This window comes from Bubalus bubalis, chromosome 10 (genome assembly GCF_019923935.1).
Source record: "Bubalus bubalis isolate 160015118507 breed Murrah chromosome 10, NDDB_SH_1, whole genome shotgun sequence".
In the NCBI taxonomy this organism is placed as follows: Eukaryota; Metazoa; Chordata; class Mammalia; order Artiodactyla; family Bovidae; genus Bubalus; species Bubalus bubalis.
In genome coordinates, this window is record NC_059166.1 from 7,945,714 (window position 1) to 7,955,681 (window position 9,968).

A 9,968-nucleotide genomic window follows, 5' to 3' on the forward strand; every position below is an offset into this window, starting at 1 on the left:
GGCCCTCCTCCCTACCCGTGGGCCTGAGTCACCCACGCAACCCAGATGGGAAGAATGATTCCAGGGACTTGTCAGTCAGGCTCAGTAGCCGTCGTCTGGGGGCCCTGAGGACATGAAGACTCAGATGTGAAGTTCCTGACCCAGGTTAGGTTCCCAGAGCAGAGATAGAATGTGCCAAGATGGGACTTCCCTGGTGGTCCAGTGGCTACGTCTTCGAGCTTCCAACACAGCAGGCTAGAGTTCAATCCCTGGTCAGGAAACTTGATCCCACATGACCCAGCTAAGAGTTTGCACACCACAACTAAAGATGCCACGTGCTGCAAAGGAGATCAACGATTCCTAGTACCACTGCTAAGACCCGGCACAGCCAAACAAACAAAAAATTCTAGTAGCTGAAGAAGCAGAGAGGAAGGTAGGGGGTATCCCTCCCAGAACACCAGGTGTGGCCTCTGACAGCCTTGAGGCTGAAAGAGGCAAAGAGACCAGCTGTTGGTGCCCTTTGTTGATAATCAGCAGCCCGACACCCACCAATCTAAAGGTTCTGGTTGGCTGGTTCTCACACTTGTGCCTCAAGACTTCGCAGTGCACTGTCCGAGGACCCAGGATGCGCCAGAGTCCCCCAGAGTACGGACAGAGGTTCTCCTGGAGGTAGGCATCCTGAAGTGGGGCTGGCAGATTGAAGGGAGAGCTGACCTTTGATCAAGGTGGGTTTAGGTAGACCCAGTTTTTAAACCCCCCAGGTAGAATGCCGGGACCCTGTTACACTTTCCAGGATTGGGGCAAACCTGCCTCCAGGGTGGAAAATGGTGGAAGCATAAGAGTCACTTCTCACCCAAAAGGCGGAGTTCAGCCTGCAGGTGAGAAAAAAAGGAAACGGTGAGTCATCCATACTGAGATGCTGAGAGGGCCCAGCACCATCTCCTGGGCTGACTGCTAGAACGGGAGAGTACCACCAGCATGGTGGAAATCCCACATAAACTGAAGGATGCCTGGCTCCTGGGGCATCGGCCTACAAGCTGCAAACCCCCAAGACAATTTCTGTGCCCACGGGGCACCTGTGTAGTTGGGCAGCAATGCTAAGGTGCTCAGGCAGGTGGGCTTGTGAGAAGCTTCTCAGAGGGGCGGGGCAGCAGGGAACCAGCTGGAGTGGCCAGGGGCCCTGGCAGGGCTCTCCCCATTGAGACAGAGACCAGTGAAGACAGCCCGGTGAGGGTGGCCTTGCAGAACCGGGTGCCTCCTTGGAGGCCAACAAGAACATGATGACCAAGGACCGTGAGCACCTCCCCACCTCAGAACAGTGTGGGAGCCTCCCCCGAACCCAGCATCACCCAGGGAGAGAAGTTGGAGAGGATCATCAATTCAACAAGCACTTTCCCCAAAGAGACCAGCATGTGTGCATGCTAAGTCGCTTCAGTCTACTTTGACTCTTCGAGACCCTATGGACAGTTTCCCCTGTCCAAGGGATTCTCCAGGCAAGAATACTGGAGTGGGTAGCCATTGCCTCCTCCAGGGGATCTTCCCAACCCAGGGATCAAAGCCATATCTCCTGTGACTCCTGCATTGCAGGCAGCTTTCTTTACCGCTGAGCCACCAGGGAAGCCCAGAGACCAGAGGGATCCTGATTACAGCAAGATGAAGTTCTCCTCCTTCAAAAGAAACAAAACATTGTCAGCTAAGTCGAAATCCATTTTGGAGAAGTCACCTGTCTGCACACCCTGGTCTGTGGATTCAGACATGCATGCCTATTATGAGGCGGCCACGATCTCCTGCTAAAGGAATATTGTTTCCTCGTGAATGAATCCACACTTTGACTTCGGGCCTCCAAGATCCCGAACCTGTTCTTCTCCCCCTGGTTCCACCTCCCCCGCCGCACACACTAACCTTTTGTCCCACTGGCCCCTTTTGTGAAGAGCGCTCGCGCATTCTTTCCTGACTCAGGCTCATGTGTCTCCAGTTTCTTCTGCCAGGAACATGCTTTCCCACACCAGCAGAGGAAACTGGCGCCTTCTCAAATTCAGAGAGGCCAGCTGCAAGCAAGCCAAACGGTTGTTCTCTCCACGTCTTCTTCTCTATCTCAGCACTCTTTTCTTTGCTTTTTCACTCTGTAGCGTTTCACACTGTATTGTCCCTTATTTGTTTATAGGTTCCCCTGCTAGGCTGTCAGCTCGGTGAGGGTGGGGATTTCGCTGCAGTGGTTTCTATCCTTCTAGCCCAGCACCTGCCGGTGGTGGTGGTGGTTTAGTCACCAAGTCGTGTCTGACCAAGTCGTGTCGTCTTGCGACCCCATGGACTGTAGCCCACCAGCCTCCTCTGTCCGTGGGATTCTCCAGGCAAGTAGTAGGTACGTGCAAATAACTGTTGAATAAATGGACAAATAAGCAAAGGAATTAACCAGCATCATTAAGGCCTCTGGAAAGTGCACAGGAAGTTCATAGCTGGAAATGACTAATTGTACTCAGCATATTTGGAGAAGGCTTTGCAGAGAGTGCGCACCGTGACAGCATGGGGAGAGAAAACTGATGCTGTGGTCAAGAGACAGGAGTGGGGAAGGCACACAGACCCTAGCAAAAATTTCAGAGAGGACAACAACGCTCACTACAGTTTTAAAATTCTTCCATATTAGAAAAGGAAGTGGTGTCCATGATTTGGAGGAGGGAAGGGATTCTAGGATAAGCAGGATGCCAGACTGTATCATCAACAGGAATAGGAGATGCTGGAGTGTATCAGGTAGATCAGGGGATGCTGGAGTTTTTCGATAGGAATGGATGATGCCAGAGTATATGGATAGGAACAGAACATAGCCAGCCTTCTGCTCCACCATTGGTGAGATTCTAAAATAGAGCCATATGTCCAAATTATAACCCTATACTTTATAAACATTCAGTTCAATTCAGTCGCTCAGTCGTGTCCAACTCTGTAACTTCATGGCCTGCAGCACACCAGGCCTCCCTGTCCATCACCAGCTCCCAGAGTTTACTCAAACTCATGTCCATCAAGTCGGTGATGCCATCCGACCATCTCATCCTCTGTCGTCCCCTTCTCCTGCCTTCAATCTTTCCCAGCATCTGGGTATTTTCTAATGAGTCGGCTCTTCTCATTAGGTGGCCAAAGGATTGGAACTTCAGCTTCAGTATCAGTCCTTCCAATGAATATTCAGGACTGAGTTCCTTTAAGATTGACTGGTTGGATCTCCTTGCAGTCCAAGTGACTCTTAAGAGTCTCCTCCAACACCACAGTTCAAAAGCATCAATTCTTCAGTGCTCAGCTTTCTTTATAGTCCAACTCTCCCATCCATACATGACTACTGGAAAAACCGTAGCTTTGACTAGACAGACCTTTGTTAGCAAAGTAATATCTCTGCTTTTTAATATGTTGTCTAGGTTTGTCATAGCTTTTCTTCCAAGGAGCAAGCATCTTTTAATTTCATGGCTGCAGTTACCTTCTGCAGTGATTTTGGAGCCCAGGAAAATAAAGTCTCTCACTGTTTCCATTGTTTCCCCATCTATTTGTCACAAAGTGATGGGATCAGATGCCATGATCTTAGTTTTCTGAATGTTGAGTTTTAAGCCAGCTTTTTCACTCTCCTCTTTCACTTGCATCAAGAGGTTCTTTATTTCCTCTGCTTTCTGCCATAAGAGTGGTGTCATCTGCATATCTGAGGTTATTGATATTTCTTCTGGCAATTTTGATTCTAGCTTGTGCTTCATCTAGCCCAGCATTTCACATGATATACTCTGCATATAAGTTAAATAAGTAAGGTGACAATACACCGCCTTGATGTACTCCTTTCCCAATATGGAACCAGTCCGTTGTTCCATGCCCGTTCCTAACTGTTGCTTCTTCACCTGCTTACAGATTTCTCAGGAGGCAGGTCAGGTGGTCTGGTATTCCCATCTCTTTAAGAACTTCCCACAGTTATACACATTACATATTTGCTAATGAAGACCCTGGAGAGAGCATGATAAATGATAACAAGGTATAAGAAAATGGAGTGGATTATCTTTAGCCAGAAGAATGCTGAAATAATAATGATAATGCATGTGGTAATAGTGATAATGCATGTGGTCTCCTTTTGAATAACAATCTGCAGGGATTCCCTTGTGGTCTGGTGGATAAGAATCTGCCTGCCAATGCAGGGAACGTGGGTTTGACCCCTGGTCTGGGAAGATCCCACATGCTGCGAAGCAACTAAAGCCAATCACCACAACTGCTGAGCCTGCATTCTAGAGCCTGGAAGCCACAACTACCGAAGCCCTCCTGCTGCAACTACTGAAGCCCCAACGCCCAAGAGCCGGTGCTCCACGACCAGAGAAGCCCGTGCACCAAGAGCAGCCTCCACTCTCCGCGACTAGGGAAGGCCCGCTCACAGCAGTGAACACTCAGCACAACCAAAAATACATAAGTAAATTAGTTATCTTAAAAAAGAAATCTCATCTACAGAAGAGAGAGGTGGAAATCAATTATTCCCTCAGAAATTATTCTCACAGGTTCGCCACAAACAAAATGCCTCCTGTTTGTTGAGTGAATAAATGGCCATACACACTGCTAAGATTTGGCGTGTCACTTTCTTTTTTTGTATGAGGCTGCGTGCGTGTTGGGTGTGTCCAGTTCAGACACTGAGGGGTGGCTCTGTCCACAGTGTCTGGGTCATCAATTTCACTCCAGAGAACTCCATACCATCAGCTGCTGATGAGCCTGACGTAACTCATGTGACCATGCTGGGTTGCGATAATCCTTGACTCAAGGAAAGAAATCTGAGAGTTAAATTGCTTTGTGAGACTTCATGATTGGTATATGTATACTTTTTGGAAAGTTTTTTTTAAAACATGATACATATCTCAAACTCCTAAGGGCCATGTATCCCCTGGTTGAAATATGCTGCTTTAAATATCAACTCATTTTAAAGACCACACACCTTCTTACAATGCGATTATAAAAAGACAAATAGGCTAATTTTAAAATGGACAGAGGAATCAATAGTTGCTTCTACAAGAAAGATATACAAAAGGCCAGTAAGTGCATGAAAAGATACTCAACAGCATCAGTCACTAGGGGCATGCAAATCAACACCGCAGGGTACCACTTCACACTGGCCAGAATGGCTAAAAGCAAAAAGGTGCGCTAACAAGTGTTGACAAGCACACAAATAGCACATATGACGTGAATCCGTTTGTGGGAAATGCCCAGGAAAGGGAAATCTACAGAGAAGGAAGGTGAGGAGTTGCTTAGGGATGGGAAGAGGGGTGTTGGGGGAATGGGTAGCCAGAGAGGAAGGGGTTTCTTTCTGAAGTGATGAAAATGCTCTAAAACTGATGGTGGTGATGACTGCCCATACCTGCGAATACATGTAAATACCACTGAATGATACACTTTAAATAGGCAAATTGTACGGTATATGAATTATATCTCAGTCAAAGTGTTAGTCACTCAGTCATGTCTGACTGTTTACAACCCCATGGACTGTAGCCCACCAGGCTCTTGCCCATGGAATTTTCCAGGCAAGAATACTAGAGTGGGTTGCCATTTCCTACTCCAGGGGATCTTCCCAACTCAGGGATCGAACCCAGCTCTCCTGCATTGCAGGCAGATTCTTTACCATCTAAGCCACTAGGGAAGCCTCAATAAACCTGTCTACATCATGGGTTTTTTTTTTAAAGACCAGGCATCTGTGGAATGGAGTTGGAGATCTTTTCCAACATACCTATTCTGGATAAAGCAAACCTTGCTCTACAAGGTCTAGCAAACCCCTGGTACCGCAACGGTTGGTTCATCACCCTTTTGAGCCAAGAACACGTTCAATGCTGTGGCCTCTAAGTGACCAATTCAATACTGTGCACGTAAGAAGAATTCAATAAAATGGTTGATAAAGAAATGAACAGGAAAGTAACATCCTAATGAGTATATTCTACTTTTCCTGAGAAGTCTGAGTGAGAGGGATAAATGCCAGGAAGAAGCCTGAGATCAGGCATTTGGCCTAACATGAAGGGTTGGACATCACAGTAGAAGAACCAGTCATGACCTATTCTTTATAAAGTTGAAAAGCAGGTCAGTCCAGACAGTGCTAGGTGAACTTTTCTCTGGAAAGAATTGAATGATTCAAACCTTCTATTTGCTGTTACAGCCTTCAAGCTTTTCTTAGCTGCGGTAAACAGCATGGAAAGTCAGAAACATCAAAAATCAGCAACTAGTAGCAGAGGCAAGCCTAACCCCCCCCCCCCGCCCCCCGAGCCACTCACACGTAAGACCCAGAATATGATTCATTATGATTCCCTACATTTGGGGAGTGATGACATCTCTCACTTGTTTGCTCAAATAGTCTTTCTCTTCCCTCTCTGCTCTTCTCCACCCTTAATAATTATGGGGTTTGGTATTTTAGGGGAATTAAAATTAATTTCATTTGGGGAATTTCTACAACCCTGAGATGGAGACACCTTGAATTATCCAAAAATAAGGACAAGAAATTCTAAAACAAGATGGAGGTATTTGATGACCAGGGAAGGTCCACAATGAAAACGCATTACATGCTAATGGAAAAGAAACCATCATACAATGCAAAGGATGAGATCTGTATTGTTGACAAGGGCACGATGTTTGTTCTAGAACTGACCCAGTTACTCCCTGCCAGGCCTGTTGCGGCAGAAGGACTCACATTTTTCCCTGCTCCTCTTCTTGTTAGTTACAGAGACTCCAGTCACCACAGGCAGCATCAGGCGGCACTCAAGGGAGCACAGCTGTACCCCTGGTCTGAGTCCAAACTCTAGGCTAATGGTTCAGCTCCCACCAGACAGGAAACAGGACTCCTTCGGAAGAACACTGCACAAGGAACGTTCTTGGTACAGGATGGATGGATGAATCCAGAAGGAGCCTGGATCTGAGGGCTTAGAGGCCCTGCCTTCCAGAAAAGGTCTGCTTCTCTTTGGGCCACAGTGGCTACCAGATCCCTGTGCAGCAAGAGATAAGCTGGTGGAACTTCCCTGGAGGTCCAGTTCAGTTCAGTTGCTCAGTTGTGTCCGACTCTCTGCGACCCCATGGACTGCAGCACACCAGGCCTCCCTGTCCATCACCAACTCCCAGAGTTTACTCAAACTCATGTCCATTGAGTCAGTGATGCCATCCAACCATCTCATCCTCTGTTGTCCCCTTCTCCTCCTGCCTTTAATCTTTCCCAGCGTCAGGGTCTTTCCAAATGAGTCAGTTCTTCTCATCAGGGGCCCAAAGTATTGGAGTTTTGGCTTCAGCATAAGTCCAATATTGGAAGGACTGATCTCCTTTAGGATGGACTGGTTGGATCTCCTTGCAGTCCAAGGGACTCTCAGGAGTCTTCTCCAACACCATAGTTCAAAAGCATCAATTCTTCAGTGCTCAGCTTTCTTTATAGTCCAACTCTCACATCCATACATGACTACTGGAAAAACCACAGCTTGGTCCAGTGTTAAGAATTCACCTGCCAATGTGGGGGACACAGGTTTGATCCTCGGTCTGGGAAGATCCCACATGTCTCAGAGCAACTAAGCCCACCACCACAACTATTGAGCCTGTGCTCTAGAGGCTGGGAGCCGAAACTACTGAGCCCGGGTGCTGCAACTCCTGAAGCCTGGGCTCCCTAGATTCCGTGTTCCCCAACAAGAGAAACTATTGCAATGAGAGAAGCCCGCTCATCGCAACTAGAGAAACACCCATAGCAACAAAGACCCAGCACAGACAAAAAAAAATAAAGAAATAAAGAGACAAGCTGGCAAAAAAAAAAAAAAAAGGATTCATCATGCCAGCAGGGGGAACTGACCCTGGTCATCAGGAGAATCGGCCCTTCCTCCTGGGGGTGTAGAACAGATCGGCACACTGGTGGTCTGTGACGGTGCCTCCCTGCCCAGAGTGGGGAGGGGGCTGGCTAACAGACCAGTGGGAAATATAAAGAAATACCAGGACTGATCTCTTTTGTTATTTTAGTCTATTCCTTGTAATATATGCCTTATAATGTATGTGCTACATCTGCAAATGTTTATCATTTATGAATGAGACATTTTTAATGGGATGCATGCTCACTTCGTTTGTTTGTTTGATTTTTTAGAGGTACATGATTTAAAAAGTTTGCAGGTCACTTCTCTAATCCACTGAGCTTTCTACCTCACAGACCCTCTCGTGGCCCTCCTGTGCTGGGTGGCGTCCTGATCTCCGGTGCCACCTCCCTCATCAGACCCACCCCCCACCTAATTCCCCATGATGTCATCAACTTCTTCCCCATCTATCCAGAGCTCTTCATATGACGCACATACTTTAGGGTTTTGCCTTGTAATATAGAAATTTGCATAAAATGTACTTGTTTCTTCAGGTCTATTTTAGGCTTGTTGAAGACAGAAGCTGTATATTTTTCCCCCCAGAACCTTGTGATGCTTTTTGTTTTTTTTTAAATTTTATTTTATTTTTAAACTTTACATAACTGTATTAGTTTTGCCAAATATCACAATGAATCCGCCACAGGTTTTTGAATATTTTAAGTGTCATAACTTCAAAGACTGATCTTAATGGGATATTTTAAGTAATCTGTCTTTCATACAGAGCTTAGTGAGTGAAAGTCGCTCAGTTGTGAACGACCCTTTGTGACCCCATGGATGGTACAGTCCATGGAATTCTCCAGGCCAGAATACTGGAGTGGGCAGCCTTTCCTTCCTCCAGGGTATCTTTCCAACCCAGGGATTGAACCCAGGTCTCCCACATTGTAGGCAGATTCTTTACCAGCTGAGCCACCAGGGAAGCCCATACAAAGCCTAACGGGAGTTAAAAAGACACGGTGTAGGATTAAACACTCATCCTTTCAGAAGTTAGTGCTCCCTGCTAGTCCTTAGGTTGCTGGCCACAGAAACAAAAAGAATTCACAGAACGATATCGCCACCAGGTGGCAGAATGACATTGCTCTTCAATTCGTATTTTTCAACTCGTGTTCTCCAAAACATGATCAGCCCACCCGTTAAGCTACCTTAGAACACATCACGTGTGCGCACACATCCTGCGTGCCCGGAAGAGAGTGGAGTTAAGAGTTCATTTTACTCCTGGATCAGCCTCACCCCTTTCTGCTGAGCCCTGACCTTTGCAAAGGGCATCAAGTCACAGGTAGCCCCCTCTCCTGCAGGGGCCTCTGCTGCAGGGGATTCTGACCCCACTTGATCTCCGTGTGGGGAAATCTAACTCGGTCATCTGGCTTCAGTACATGCGGGGTCATGGCGCCAGGGGACGTCTCTGGTGCCCTGCGTCACGTAGAATGCAGAAGCGAAAGCTTCGGGCCTTGGCTTTGAGATTTGCGAGCCTGGTAGGAGACTTATAGGTGTATTCTTGGGAAGAGTGCAGCGAGGTGCTCTGCCCCGATCCCTTCTCCCCCAGACAGGAGAAAGGTTCCCAGGCAGGGCCTCTCTGGAGGGAAGAGCCTCAAGCAAGCAGAGTGTGATGGAGCCCCGGGCTCTGCCCTCTTCATCCCTGGGAACACCCGAGTCATCAGGGGGAAGATTGCAAGGGCAAAGGGCCTCCTTTCCTGCGAGAGCCTGGAGGGCCCGCAGCAGGACAGACAGGGTCCGCTCGCCCCCCAGCATGACAAAGTCAGCGTCGCTTACGCTAGATTTACGCCAAGTCCTGGGTGCTGTTTTAGTGCTGACTCATTTGACTTTCACAAACACCCTATGAGTTAAATTATTTTAATCTCTATTGTCTTCAGATGTGAAAAATGAAGTTTCTGCCTTGCTCGGAAATGGTGGGGCATCGCTGCGCACCCCAGCGGTCTCCAGGCCCACGCCTCTGACTTCCCGTGCCAACCACTTCCCTGGATGGGGCGCGAGAAGGCAAAGGGGCGTGGCCTGCAGGGGGCTGAGGTCGAGCCCGAGGTGATTCAACCCTGAGCCGGTCCACTTGTCCCCCAAGGGCCAGTCAGGACATCTGAGCAGACCTCCAGCCCCACCATGGCCCGGAAACTTGGAATTTAG

At 47.8% G+C, this 9,968-nt stretch overlaps 1 long non-coding RNA gene across 1 annotated transcript; it reads left to right on the forward strand.

The window, feature by feature from the left end:
- The first annotated feature begins 2,286 nt into the window (after nt 1–2,286).
- On the forward strand, nt 2,287–4,551 carry LOC112587325. The gene is made up of 2 exons (XR_003111808.2): nt 2,287–2,341; nt 4,091–4,551. It is a non-coding gene; the product is annotated as an uncharacterized LOC112587325 (long non-coding RNA).
- Nucleotides 4,552–9,968: the final 5,417 nt, after the last annotated feature.